Raw genomic sequence first — 13,375 nt, 5'->3', positions numbered from 1 at the left:
CCAATTGTAAACTGCTTGACTCTCTTGTCCCCCACCTCCGTCTTCTTTAGCGCGGGAGGCGTAGGATGGAGGCGCGGCCAATTCCTCTGGACAACCCGGACTGGGAGGACCTAGGTGGGGGCGTGGCTGAGGCTGTTTGTCGCCGTAGGTGGATGGAATTGTAGCACCTGCTCCAAGTCCCTCAGGCTTTGACACAAGCACTCTGGCCTTGTCCAAGTGCAACCTGATATACAGAACTCTGAAACCAGGGACAACGACCACCTGCAGAGCCCACTCTGCACCTCAGGGACCGGTGTTGAGTTCAAATTCTTGTCCAGCACCCTCATGTGACCTGGGCTGGTGGCAAGCCTACATGGCTTAGCTCAAATGCCCGCCCACCTAGAAGCTGCTTTCCCCCACGGAGGTTCTCTAGATGGAGTCTTGTTTTCTTTCCTTTGGGGGTGGGGGCGGGGCAGAGTGAGTACCAGGGTGAGTGAACAGTGGGAAAGAGATTTGATACACATGAGAAAAAAAAAAGACGTCTAGCCAGGTGTGTTGGCTCCTGCCTGAGGCTGAGGCAAGCAGACAGCTGTGAGTTCAAGGCCAGATACAGCGAAACTGTGTCTCACAACTCCTGTGCAGAAGCCCTGTGCAGCATGCCATGCCTGTAGTCCCAGAGCTTGGGAAAGTGGAGGCAGGCAGGAGTTCAAGACCATCTTGGCGACACGGAGAATTCAAAGCCAGATGGGCTACATGAGACCCTGGCTCAAACAAGCTACAAAGTAACACCAAAAAAGCCCCCAAAACACCAATTCCTTTTGCCTCCGGACACTGACTCCCCTGCCGCACACCTTGGGGTGGCGCATGCTCCGACTTCTCCCGTTGCCTCTTCCCTTCACCTCAGCTAGGATACAGCTCTTTTGGTTTAGTTTCCTATACATCCTCTTCGAGGACCCGTGCTTGGGGTCCTTTCTCCATGAGACACTCCTACAGCTCTCCGCATAGCTCACTGACCTCGCTTCATAGTTTCAGAGGCTGGAGATGGAGCTCAGTGGCTAGAGTGCTTGGCCAGCCTGCACGAAGCCTCTGGTCTGTCCCTGGCACGGAATAAACCCTAATAGATGGATGGCACTTCAGCAAGCACCACACCGAGATCCTCCCCAGCTGATTTGGAGGTCAGTGTGGGTGGCTTGGAACCCTGCACCCAAATAGAAACAGGACAACAAAATCGTCCCAGCTTCTTACCCACAATGCCACGTTCTTTTTCTGTTTTGTTTTGTTTTGTTTTGTTTTCGAGACAGGGTTTCTCTGTTGTAGCCCTGGCTGTCCTGGAACTTGTGCTGTAGACCAGGCTGGCCCGGAACTCACAGATCCACCTGCCTCTGCTTCCCATGTGCTGGAAGCACTGTTCTCTTTGCCACTTTGATACCTTTGTTTTCTTTCATATTTGACATTATCTAAAGTGGCCTCTGGCTTTCCTTTCTTCCCCCCTCCCTCCTTTTCTCTCCCTGCTTTCCTTTTTTCTCTCCCTCCCGCTCCCTCCTCCCGGTCCCCCCCACCCCGCCCCCTCCACTCCTCCCCGCCCCAGGGTGGCCTTAAACTCCAGGTTGTTTTGCCTCCCCTGCACAAGTGGCAAGCTTCTTTGTGAGAGAGGCCACGCTTGGTTTCTCATTTATTTGTTTCTTTGTCTCTGCTCCGGTCTGTTACCACCACCAGGACATTCAGAATGTTCCAAGGACAAACATTTTTGCCTGTTTTATTATGTGACACTCCCGATGCCTAGAACAGGGCTGGGTGCTCTGAGAGGTAATTGACTTAGCACTTTCCCTTGTTTCAGCAACCTGTCCTGCCAGGGCTCTATGTCCAGGGATGACCTCGTGTTGTGAGGGCCCCAGGGGCTTTGCAATTAGCTAGGAAGCTGAGATCCATCCAGCTAGATGAAGGCTTTCTGGAGGCAGATGGTCCAGAGGACAAAAGCCCTTGTTTTCAAGCTTGACAACCTGAATTTGATCCCTGTTACTTCAAAGATGAAAAAAAGCCCATTCTCCAAAGTAGTTCTTTGACCTCCCCGTGCTTGCTGCAGTACACACACACACACACACACACAGAGGAACAGACACCCACACTGACATACACTCTTATACATACACAGACACACACACTGACATACACTCTTACACACACACACACACACACACACATACACACACACTGATAAACACTCTCACATTTACATACATACACTCACATATACTCATACACACTCACACCTACACTCATACACACACCCACACACACTCATACACATACACTCACACATATTCATACACACACACACATATACTCACTTACTCACACAGGTACTCAAACATACACGCATGCACTGAATAACTAAATAAAATAAAAGTATAAACTTCATTGAGTTGGACCTATATTTTTTTCCTGGTACAGCCCCAACTCTCAGATCACAAATACTCAGACTCCACCCTCTTCCTTCAGAGTTCAGACCCTGGGGTGACAGAAGATTCCAATAAACAGTCCACATGGAAACCAGGGCTCTGTTTCTTCTCAGTGCAAAGGTCTTGGGCTGGTCCTGATGGGCAGGGCTGGGAGTGCCAGGCCACAAAGCCCAGCTGGTGCAGGGTCAGGGCTCTTCTGGAAGGAGTTTAAGCCCAAGGTACTTAATAAATGAAATAAAGATGCAAGTCTTTAATAGAGTGCTGGGTGGTGGGACTTGGATTGGATGGAGGAGTGCGGGGGTGGGGGGGGGAGGTGGAGGGGGGTGGAGCTGGGAATATGGCTCTGTCTATAAAGGGCTTGCCACATAAGAATGAGGACCTGGGTCCTGTGCCCTGAACCCCAAATTAAAAATACAATAAAAAATCTGAGCTGAGGTCAGAAGCCTTCCTCCACTTATTTATTTATTTATTTATTTATTTATTTATAGAGACAGGGTTTCTCTTTATGAGGACCTGGGTCCTGTGCCCTGAACCCCAAATTACAAATACAATAAAAAAAAAACTGAGGTGATGTCAGAAGCCTTCCCTTATTTATTTATTTATTTATTTATAGAGACAGGGTTTCTCTGTGTAGCCCTGGCTGGCCTCAAACTCAGAGATCCATCTGCCTGCCTCTGCCTCCCAAGTGCTGGGATTAAAGGCAAGAGTAACCCAGCTGTCAGAAGCCTTAATCTCAACACTCGGAAGGCAGAGGCAGGTGAATCCCAGAGTTTGAGGCCAGACTGGTCTACAAATTGAGGTCCAAGACATCCAGGGTTACACAGAGAAAAACCCTGTCTCGGAAAAACAAAACAAACAAATCAGAAAATAAAATAATAAAACCGAGTACACCGGTTCCCACTTGTAGTCCCAAGACCCAGGAGGCAGAGACAGAAGGGTCCTTGGGGTGGAATGGCCAGATAGGTGAGTTCCAGGTTTAGTGAGAGGTCCTGCCTCGACAATAACATGGGAAATGATTGAGGAGACAGCCAGAGTGTCTCTGGCTTCCACATATTTCCAAATGTGTGTGTGTGCACTCTTGAACACACAGGCACACACACATACTATAAATAAAAGGGGTGGGGAAAACCTGGAGTGGTGATAGTCACCTTTAATCACAGTAATTGGGTGGTAGAAGCAAGAGATATTTGTGAACTCACGGCCAACCTGGTCTACATAGAAAGCTCCAGGCCAGCTAGAACTGCATAGTGAGGCCCGCTCTTTCTTTCTTTTCTTTGTTTTTTTTTGTTTTTTTTTTTTGGTTTTTCGAGACAGGGTTTCTCTGTATAGCCCTGGTTGTCCTGGAACTCACTTTGTAGACCAGGCTGACCTCAAACTCAGAAATCCGCCTGCCTCTGCCTCCCAAGTGCTGAGATTAAAGGCATTCACTTGTTTTGTTTAAGGAAGGTGGTGGCACAGGCCTTTAATCCCAACCAATCAAACCTTCCAGATGTGACCTGTTTCCTGTTCCTGCCTCTTATTGTCACCTCTGCCTGTTGACAAGCTGCCTCTGCCATTATGGACCCTCTCTCTCTCTCCCTCTGGAATTGTAAGCCAAAATAAACTCGTTCTCCCATTTAAAACATAAAAAAGAAGGAGGAAAAGGAAAGGAATCATGGATGGGAGGCCGTCATCCCAGCGCTGTGCTGAGGCCACAGGGACTTAGAGGCAGGGTAAGCGGCCCCGGCTGGTTGTACTGGGGTTGGAGACGATGGACTGGTTCCTGTTTGTCTCTGAGGCTGAGGAAAAAGTGTGCTTACTTTTCCAACCTCAGTTTCTACCCTTGTAAAAAGCGGGGGGAACTATGTTCCGGTGAGTCATGTCTTAGGACTGTAAAGAGATGGACAGCCACGTACCTGTCTGTGAAAATAGAAACCACCAGGGCAGGGCACAGAGAAATGATCTGTGCTAGTCAACCCTGGAGACCTTGGGTGAGCCCCGTGCTCGATTCTCTAGCCTGGTTTCCTCATCCGGGAGAAAGGATCTGGTCCGAGACTTTGGGCCGGGTGGTGGGGGATGGGCAGGAAGAGTCGGCTTGTTTTTTTTAGGTGGATCTGTTGGGCAGGGCTGAATAGAGGCAAGCAGGATAGTATCCGTGCCCAAGGGCCAAACTTCAGGGACTCCACAAATAAGACTTTGGCTCCTAGTAAACACCTCCAATCCGCCCTGAGCTCAGTATCTGCCACAGGTCTTATAACTCAGTAATGAAAGGCAAACAGCCCAGTTGGAAAATGGGCGAAGGGAAATCAAAACCATGAGCTATTGCCTCATTGCAGATAGAATGACTGTATCAGAAAGGCAGGAGATAGTGGTTGCTGGGGGCTGGGGGTGGGGGTGGGGAAGTGGAGAAGACGGAAGCCTTGTGTCTTGTTGGTGACAATGTGTGTTATTTATTATGGCTGTTATGAAGAACAATTCAGAAGAAGAACCGGTAAGATGGTTTAGTGGTTTGCAGGGCTTGCCTCCGTGCCCGGAGCCAACTGAGTTCAGTCTCCTGGACCCACACAGGGGAAGGAAAGAACCAACTCTCATAAAGTTGTTCTCTGACTTCCACACTTCCACACACATGCGCGCACACACACACACGCACACGCACACTTGCACACGCAGCCTGTCCCTACAGGGTGCTTGAATAAAGGAAAGTAAAGAAAACCATAAAATTATCAAAGGAGATAACTGTTTCACTACAGGGTATGTTACTGGTGAGTGGACTGAGAGTCTACAGGGCCACTCTCTGGGGCCTAAGCTTTAACACCCTTACTCTTTCAGGAACCTCGACTCAGGCTATACAGGGGTCTGTGGGTTTGATGCAGAAAAGAATTTCAAGATGAGCCAGCATGAAGCAGAATCAGAGACGAAAACAAACAAATAGACGACAACAACAACAACAACTTCAGAGTCTCACCGCGTGGTCGTCCTGGTTAGCCTGGAACTCGAGAGATAGACCAGGCTGCCTTGAACCACAGAGATAAATACCCCTGCCTGTGCCTCCAGAGCACTAAGATTAAAGGTATTCACCCGGACACCCAGCCCACAGATGGAGATTTTATTAAAGATAATTTAAGGGGCTGGAGAGATGGCTCAGTGGTTAAGAGCACTGACTGCTCTTCTGATGTCCTGAGTTTGATTCCCAGCAATCGCATGGTGGCTCACAACCATCTGCAATAGGATCTTTTGGCATGCAGGCATATATGCAGATCTCAATCTGCACTCATCATGTATAAAATAAAAAAAAATAAATTAAAATCTTAAAAAAAAAAAAAAAGCTGGGCGTGGTGGTGCAAGCCTTTAATCCCAGCACTCAGGAGGCAGAGGCAGGCGGATTTCTGAGTTTGAGGCCAGCCTGATCTACAAAGTGATTTCCAGGACAGCCAGAGCTATACAGAGAAACCCTGTCTCAAAAACAAACAAACAAAACAACAACAACAACAACAACAACAACAACAACAAAAAAGCACTGGCTACTGTTCCAGAAGACCAGGGTTCAATTCCCAGTACTCACGTGACAGTTCACAATTGTCTATAACTCCAGTTTTAGGGAATCTGACACCCTCATACAGACAAAACACCAATGCACATGAAATAAAAATTAATTAATTACAAATATCTTAACATAGCCGGGCAGCCATAGTGGCACCTTTCATGCCAGTCCTGGAAGGGAGAGGCAGGGAGATCTCTATGAGGCCTGGTGTACATAGTGAGTTCCAGGACAGCCAAGGCTGCATAGACAGACCCTATCTCAAAAACAACAGCAACAACAATAAAAGACAGAGGCAAGAGAACTGCTTAGAGTTTAAGGTCGACTTGGCATACAGTCTCCAAAGACCAAACCAAACCAACAACCAACTAATAAACAAAACCACTGGCAGAGAGACCTTGTCTTGAATAAATAAATGAATAAACAAACAAATAAACAAGTAAATAAGATATTTTAATATAGGCTTTAAGCATGAAGGTTAGGAGAAAAAGGAGCATTCAGAAAGAAAGACACACCCAGGTATGGGTATTTGCATCTCCAGCGAAAGTCACGATCAATTAGCATTAGATGTAAATACCATTTTAAAATTATTTTTACTTATGTATATGTGCATGTATGTCTGTGTGTGACTCTATGCCACATTCGTGCAGGCCCACGAAAGCCAGAAGAGGATGTCAGATCCCCGGGAGGGAGCTGTGAGATGCCTGTTACGGGTGTGGGGAACCTAACTCGTCTGGAAGGACAGTATGTGCTCTTAACTGCCAAGCTCTCTCTCTACAGTCCCCACATATACAACATTAGAGGCTCTCAAAAGATTTCTAGGAAAGCCCTTTGTTTTTATGTTTCCTACATGAGAGGGCAGATGGAATAGAAAGAGATGCCTTGCATGGGTTTATAATCTGGTAACACTATGGGCTCTCTAGGGTCGGTTTACAACTGGGAAGGGAGAGAAGCCTTGACCATGTGCTGCAATGCTTATGCCTCAGATGGCCAGAGGCTCCAGTGAGACACAGGAGCGAAAGGTCCCTTTCCTTTCTCCTGTCCTCAGACCTTCCCACCTTTTCATCTTGCTTCGGGTACATAAACACAGGAAACACAGGCAGGACACGGAAGAGGCACCTAGGCTTCAGGCTCCCTGTGGCCATTTACGTAATAGCTAGGGTGTGGAGACTACAAGTGAATGGACAAAGAAACCTGGGGCAAGGTGGTGAACACCTGTTATCGTGGCACTGGGAGGTAGTAGTAGAAGCAGGAAGAAGGCAGAGAGTTCAAGACCGGGCTAGCCTTGGCTACATAGTGAATCCCAGTCCAGCCTGGGCTACATGATACTCTACCTCAAAACAAACAAACTAGCAAAAAGAGAGAGGAAGAGTCGGAGGAGGAGAAAGAGATGGAGGAGAAGGAGGAGGAGGAATTAAGAAACACACCTTGGAGTACTAATCAGATAAAGGCTTGTCCATTTCAACAACACTGATAGCACTGGAGGACACCAGTTCAGGGGAATCAGGTTAAATGAGTGATTTCACTCATATGTGGAATCTGAAAAAGGTGGTGTCATAGAAGTTAGAGTAGACTAGTAGCTATTGCCAGATAGTGGTGACACATGCTTCTAATCCCAGCCATCAGGAGGCAGAGGCAGAGTGTGAGGCTAGCCTGGTCTACAGAGTGAGTTCCAGGCCAGCCAGGGCTATGTAGTGAGATACTGTCCTGAAAAACAACAGAGCAGTATCTATCAAAGGTGGACCAGAGGATGGGAGGCAGGGTCAATAGGAACAGAGGGGCTGAGATGTGGGTGGGTGGTGGAAGTGGGGGAAATGCTTGTTTAGCACACACGAGGCCCCGAGGTCTATCTCTAGCAACACATAAACCGTTAACTGGATGTGGTGAGGCCTTGCTATCTCAGCAGTCAGAAGGTGGAGACAGGAGAATCAAGGTCAAGGTCATTCATTCTTGATTACACAGACAGTTTAAGAGTAGCCTGAGCTATGTGAGACCCTGTCTCAAAAAGTGACCAAACCGAAAGGGGGGTATGAGCATCCTACAGTGCAGGGGGTGGGGAGGGAGGGAGGGAGAGAGAGAGAGAGAAAGAGAGAGAGAGAGAGAGAGAGAGAGAGAGAGAGAGAGAGAGAGGGAGAGGGAGAGGATGTGAACAGCCATTCAGAATAGGACAATAAGTTAGGTGTTGAGGTTTGGTCTGTTGCTGTGTATTGTAATGCTTAAATGTGGACCCCAAGACCTGATTGCCCCTGAGACAAGAGAATCTGCATCTAGACCCAAATAATGCTATGTGAGTTTGCCCCCAAGTTATTTCTGATTGGTAAATAAAGATGCCAGCTGCTAACAGCTGGGCAAAATACACGTGTGTGTGTGTGTGTGTGTGTGTGTGTGTGTGTGTGTGTGTGTGTACGCATATTACTGGACTTGGGGGTCAGAGAACAACCATGATGAGAAGGAGGTGAAGGAAGAACAGAAAGGTGCCAGGTGGGTTAGGAGCCAAGAGAATGTGGCCCTGAGGGCTGCCCAATTGGAGTTCAGAGCAGCCCAGATGAAACATAGTAAGTAATGACTCGGGGTTATTGATAGGAAAGTATACTCTAACAACATGGACGATAGGCAGCTGCCCAGCTCTTGTGCTGACTAAGGCTTATTGTAAATAATAAAAGTTGTGTGTCTTTTATCTGGGAACTAAATGGCCAAAGGCGGAGTAGAAACCCCAGATTGGGATTTAAAACTTCTACGAAGATTAAGCACACAAAAAGATGCTTATTATCAATAGTCATCAAGGAATAAAACAGAAAAACCACAAAAGTGGTATCACTATACACCCACAAGGACGGTTACCGTTTAAAAAGTTGACAGTGACAAGTGTCGACAAGGTGGAGAGCTTGTCCTAACCTCCCTTCTGGAGCGATGGAGATTTGGTCCCACGCCCCTTCTGGAGTCTACTTTTCAACTTCCGAATTAGCTAAGGATGACTGTGAACTTTTCATTCTCCTGCCCGCACCTCTAGAGAGCTGGGGTTATAAATGTGCACCATCACACTCAGTTTTATGCAGTTCTGGGAACTGATCCCAGGGTTTTGTGCACACTAGGCCAGCGCTCTCCCAACTGAGCAACACTTCCAAGGCTGTTGTGGTTTTATGAGTCAGGATTTCATTCGGTAGACCAAGATGATCTGAAACGTAGGTTCTACTACAGGACCACGCCCCCAGCCCCTCACTGGGGGATTCTAGGCAGGTGCTCTACCACTGAGCCACGCCCCCAGCCCCTCCCTGGGGGATTCTAGGCAGGGGCTCTACCACTGAGCCAAGCCCCCAACCCCTCACTGGGGGATTCTAGGCAACGGCTCTACCATTGAGCCATACCTTGATCCCTCATTGAAGGATTATAGAAAGATGTACCCCTAGCCTTCAAGGGGTGATTTTCAACTGAATTCTGGAACTTTTTTATGACCTGGAACTTTGGATATCCCTTTAACCCTCTGTCTTAGCTTTCTTATGACATCATGCTGGCAGGAGGAAGGCAGGCTATTTCCTTATCAGTGATCAGCAGAAGCAGAAGTGGGTGACTTCTCATGACTGCCAGGTGGAGTTGGGAGTGCCAGCTCCCTGGAGAGGTTTCTATTGCTAGTTCAGTAAGGGTCATCTCCTAGGATATAAACGCTGTGGTTGGATGGGGTGAGGGCATCTTATCAATACCTCCTGATTGGAGGAGACTCGCTGTCCATGCATGGGGCAGTAGGAGAGCAAAGGACAGGACACCATCTTGTTGGATGTGTTGGGATACTGTGTTCCATGTTATGAGAGCAGAAGATGCCCACATTCAGGGTAGGTCTTCCCTCCTCAGCAAAAACTCCTACAAATGTTCGTGTATACACATCTGTCACAAGATCATCTCCTGGTTGATTAAAAAGCTAGTCACACTGACAGAGAGGATTAACAATTGTAGTTAGAATCAATTCGTGCCCGGGTCTTCATTCTCTTCCTGATCCCTAGACTAAAAACAAGCTGTGCTTAGGGCTTTAATTGCATCCTATTGGGTGCCCCCACCAGTCGTCTGCTTTTTCAGCTCTATATGAGGGGTACCTGAAGGGAAAAGAAAAATGAATTTCCATAATCCCAACACTCTGGGAGTGAGTCAGGAAGATCTAGAGTTGGAGGCTAGACTGGGCTACAGTAGGTACTGTTCAAAAAGAAAAAAAGGCAAGTGTAGAAAGGGTGTTTTGGGGGCTGGCGAGATGGCTCAGCAGGTAAGAGCGCTGACTGCTCTTCCAAAGGTCCTGAGCAACCACATGGTGGCTCACAACCACCCTTAATGAGATCTGATGCCCTCTTCAGCTGTGTCTAAAGACAGCTACAGTGTAGCTATTTATAATAATAAATAAATCTTTGGGCCAGAACAAGCAGGGATGACCGGAGCAAGCAGAGGTCCTAAAATTCTATTCCCAACAACCACATGAAGGCTCACACCCATCTGTACAGCTACAGTGTACTCATATACATAAAATAATAAATCTTAGAAAGAAAGAAAGAAAGAAAGAAAGAAAGAAAGAAAGAGAGGAAGGAAGGAAGGAAGGAAGGAAGGAAGGAAGGAAGGAAGGAAGGAAGGAAGGAAGGAAGGAAGGAAGGAAAGGGTGTTTTGAATGTAGCTCAGCTAGTAGAGGGCTTCCTGCCTAGGTTCTTGTCTACATAGGAAGCCCTTGGTTTCATCTCTAGGACCATGCACATTGGCCATGGTGGTTCACACTCGTAATCCTAGCACTGCAGGGGAGGAGGCAGGAGGGTTTCAAGGTTATCCTTGGCCGTGTAGTGAGTATGAGGCATATATGAGACTTTGTCTCAGATACAAAGGAGGGGGAGGAGCCAAAATAAGAAGAGAAGAAAGAGAAGGTAGAGAGGGAAAGAGAAAAATGATAAAGAGGGAAAGGGGGAAGGGGAGAAGAGGTGGAGGAGAAGGAAGAAGAAAGAAGGAAGAAAGGAGGGGAAGGAGGAGTGAGGAGGAGGGAGAGGGCAGGGAGGGAGAAAAGGGAAGGAGGAAGAAAAAGAGGAGGAAGCAAGGGAGGGGGGAGAGAAGGGGGAGAAGAGGGGAGGGGAGGAGGGGGAGGAGAGAGAGGAGAAGGGAGGAGGAAAAGAGGAAGAAAAAAGGAGGAAACAAGGGAGGAGAAGACGGGGGAGGAGAGAGAGGAGGAGGAAGAAATGAAACCCTGTTTGGATGTTTGGGTAGAGGCTGGGATGGGCAAGAGGACAGGAAGGAGGAGATAGCAGAGGGAGGGCCTTGAGTGGTCTCGGCAAGGCCAGTTGAGCACCAGCCTGTAAGCCTCATTCCCCACGGAATGGAGACTAATGCACTCTGTTGATTTCTAAGTTTATTTAAACTCCAGGGGCCCTTATCACATCTTCGTCCAAACAGCATGAAGTTAAACAAAGCAGGTTTCAAGACCAGCGATGAGAAGTTGATTTAAGATAGGGCTCTATCTGTGGTTACTCAACCTTAAGTAAGGATCCAGCTTATCGCTGGCAAAGGCACGCTCAGTGCCAGGCCAGCACTTCCGTTCCCCCAGCTGGCTCTGAGCTAAGGACTGAAGGGAAATCTTGCTGCTGAAGCTCCCAAGCAGCTCACTCTCTGGGTATTGAGGAATTGCTTCTGTCCCAATTCACCAGCACTGGTCCTAGGGGCATGAAACCACAGTGACCATGGTGACAAGGCAAAATCATTAAAGAAAAAATTATTTAAGCCTGGGCTGTAGCCCAGCAGTAGAGCCCCTGCCTAGAATCCCCCAGTGAGGGGTTGGGGGCGTGGCTCAGTGGTAGAGCCCCTGCCTAGAATCCCCCAGTAAGGGGCTGGGGGTGTGGCTCAGTGGTAGAGCATTTGGGTGGCATGCATGAGACCTTGGTCCCACTCTCACTGCTGCAAAACAAACTCAAGGACACTTCAAAGCACAGCAAGGTAGAGTCCATTCACGGCCATCTGAGTTGGTAACAGACCATCGTGACGGTGTCTGGGAGTGGGAAAGAGAGATTGGGTTCAACTTAGCCACAAACCAGGTGAAGTGGTTGTATCTGGTATCTCAGCACTCAGGAGAAAGAAGCAGGAGGATGTGGAGTTCAAGGGCAGCCTGGGTTAGGCTGTGAGTGCCTCTTTCAAGAGAACAAGACTGGTGAGACTGTGCAGTGGCTAAGCACTTGCTGCTCACAATGTCAGGCAGCTCGCAAGGCTTGTAACTGGAGTTCCGGGGATTGCCCCCTGGACTCCAAGCACACCTGCGCACAAATGATGTGCATAAACCTAAGCGGGCACACAAGCATGCACAATTAAAAGAAACAAAGAAAAGAAAAGGCCGGCTTTGGGGCACATACCTTCAATCCCAGCACATTAGCACTTAGAAAGCAGAGTAAACTGGATCTCTCGGTGAGTTCAAAGCCAGTCTGGTCTATATAGTGAGTTCTACCCCAGCTAGGGCTACACAGTGAGGAGAAAGACAAGAAAAACAAACACACAAGAATCTTAGAATCCCCCAGTGAGGATGCAAGCAATTCCCAACCAAACCATATCAAATATGCCATCCTACTTGTTTGGGGTGGGGGACAAGCACTATGTTAATGCTCCAGTGGATTGCTCACTTCCTGTCTGTCTCATCAGTGTCTTCTGACATTTACAAATCCATCCAAGCCTCCCAGGCTGTGGGATATATTTTGCAACAGCTACTGATGTACCAGGTCTCCTATAGCAAGAGTGTGCAGGGTGGGCCAGCAAGATGGTTCATTGGGTAATGGGGATTGAAGCTCAGCCTGGTGACCTGAGTTTGATTCTCTAAACTCATACTGCTGGAGCAGGGAAGCCACTCCCGGGAAGCTACTCCTTCAAGCTGTCCTTCAATCAGCCTCATGTGGCACTGTGTGTGTCCGTCCCCTAGCCTCTTTTTCTCTTATCTTTTTATTACTATTAGACCAATATTTTTAGTTTCATTTTGTTATTGCTGTTATTCTGAGACACTCTATAGCCCTGCCAGGTCTTGAACTCACAGAGATCTGCCTACCTCCTAAATGCTAGAATTAAAGGCTTGTACCACCTTGCCCTGGGCTAGTTATTTGTTTGTTTGTTTGACTGATTTTTAAAGATCTCACTCTATCCAGGCTGGCCTCAAACCCAAAGCAACCCTCTTGCCTCAGCTTTCCACATTTCCAAGTGCTGGAATTATAGATGCGAGCCACCATACCTAAGTCTGTTTTTGTTTTTTGTTTTTAATTTATTTATTTGCATGTAAGAGTGTGTGTGCATGCTCATATACACATGTATATCCTGGTGTGTGTGGAAGTCAGAGGTCAGAGGTCAGAGGTCAGAGGACAGCTTTCAGGAGTCAGTTCTCTTCTTGCAGTGTGTGAGTTTCAGGGATGAAATGTATGAAGGCCAGTTTAGAATC

This window comes from Mus musculus, chromosome 5 (assembly GCF_000001635.26).
Source record: "Mus musculus strain C57BL/6J chromosome 5, GRCm38.p6 C57BL/6J".
Classification (NCBI taxonomy): Eukaryota; Metazoa; Chordata; class Mammalia; order Rodentia; family Muridae; genus Mus; species Mus musculus.
The sequence above is the reverse complement of the archived record's forward strand: the minus strand, read 5'-3'. Positions refer to the sequence as shown.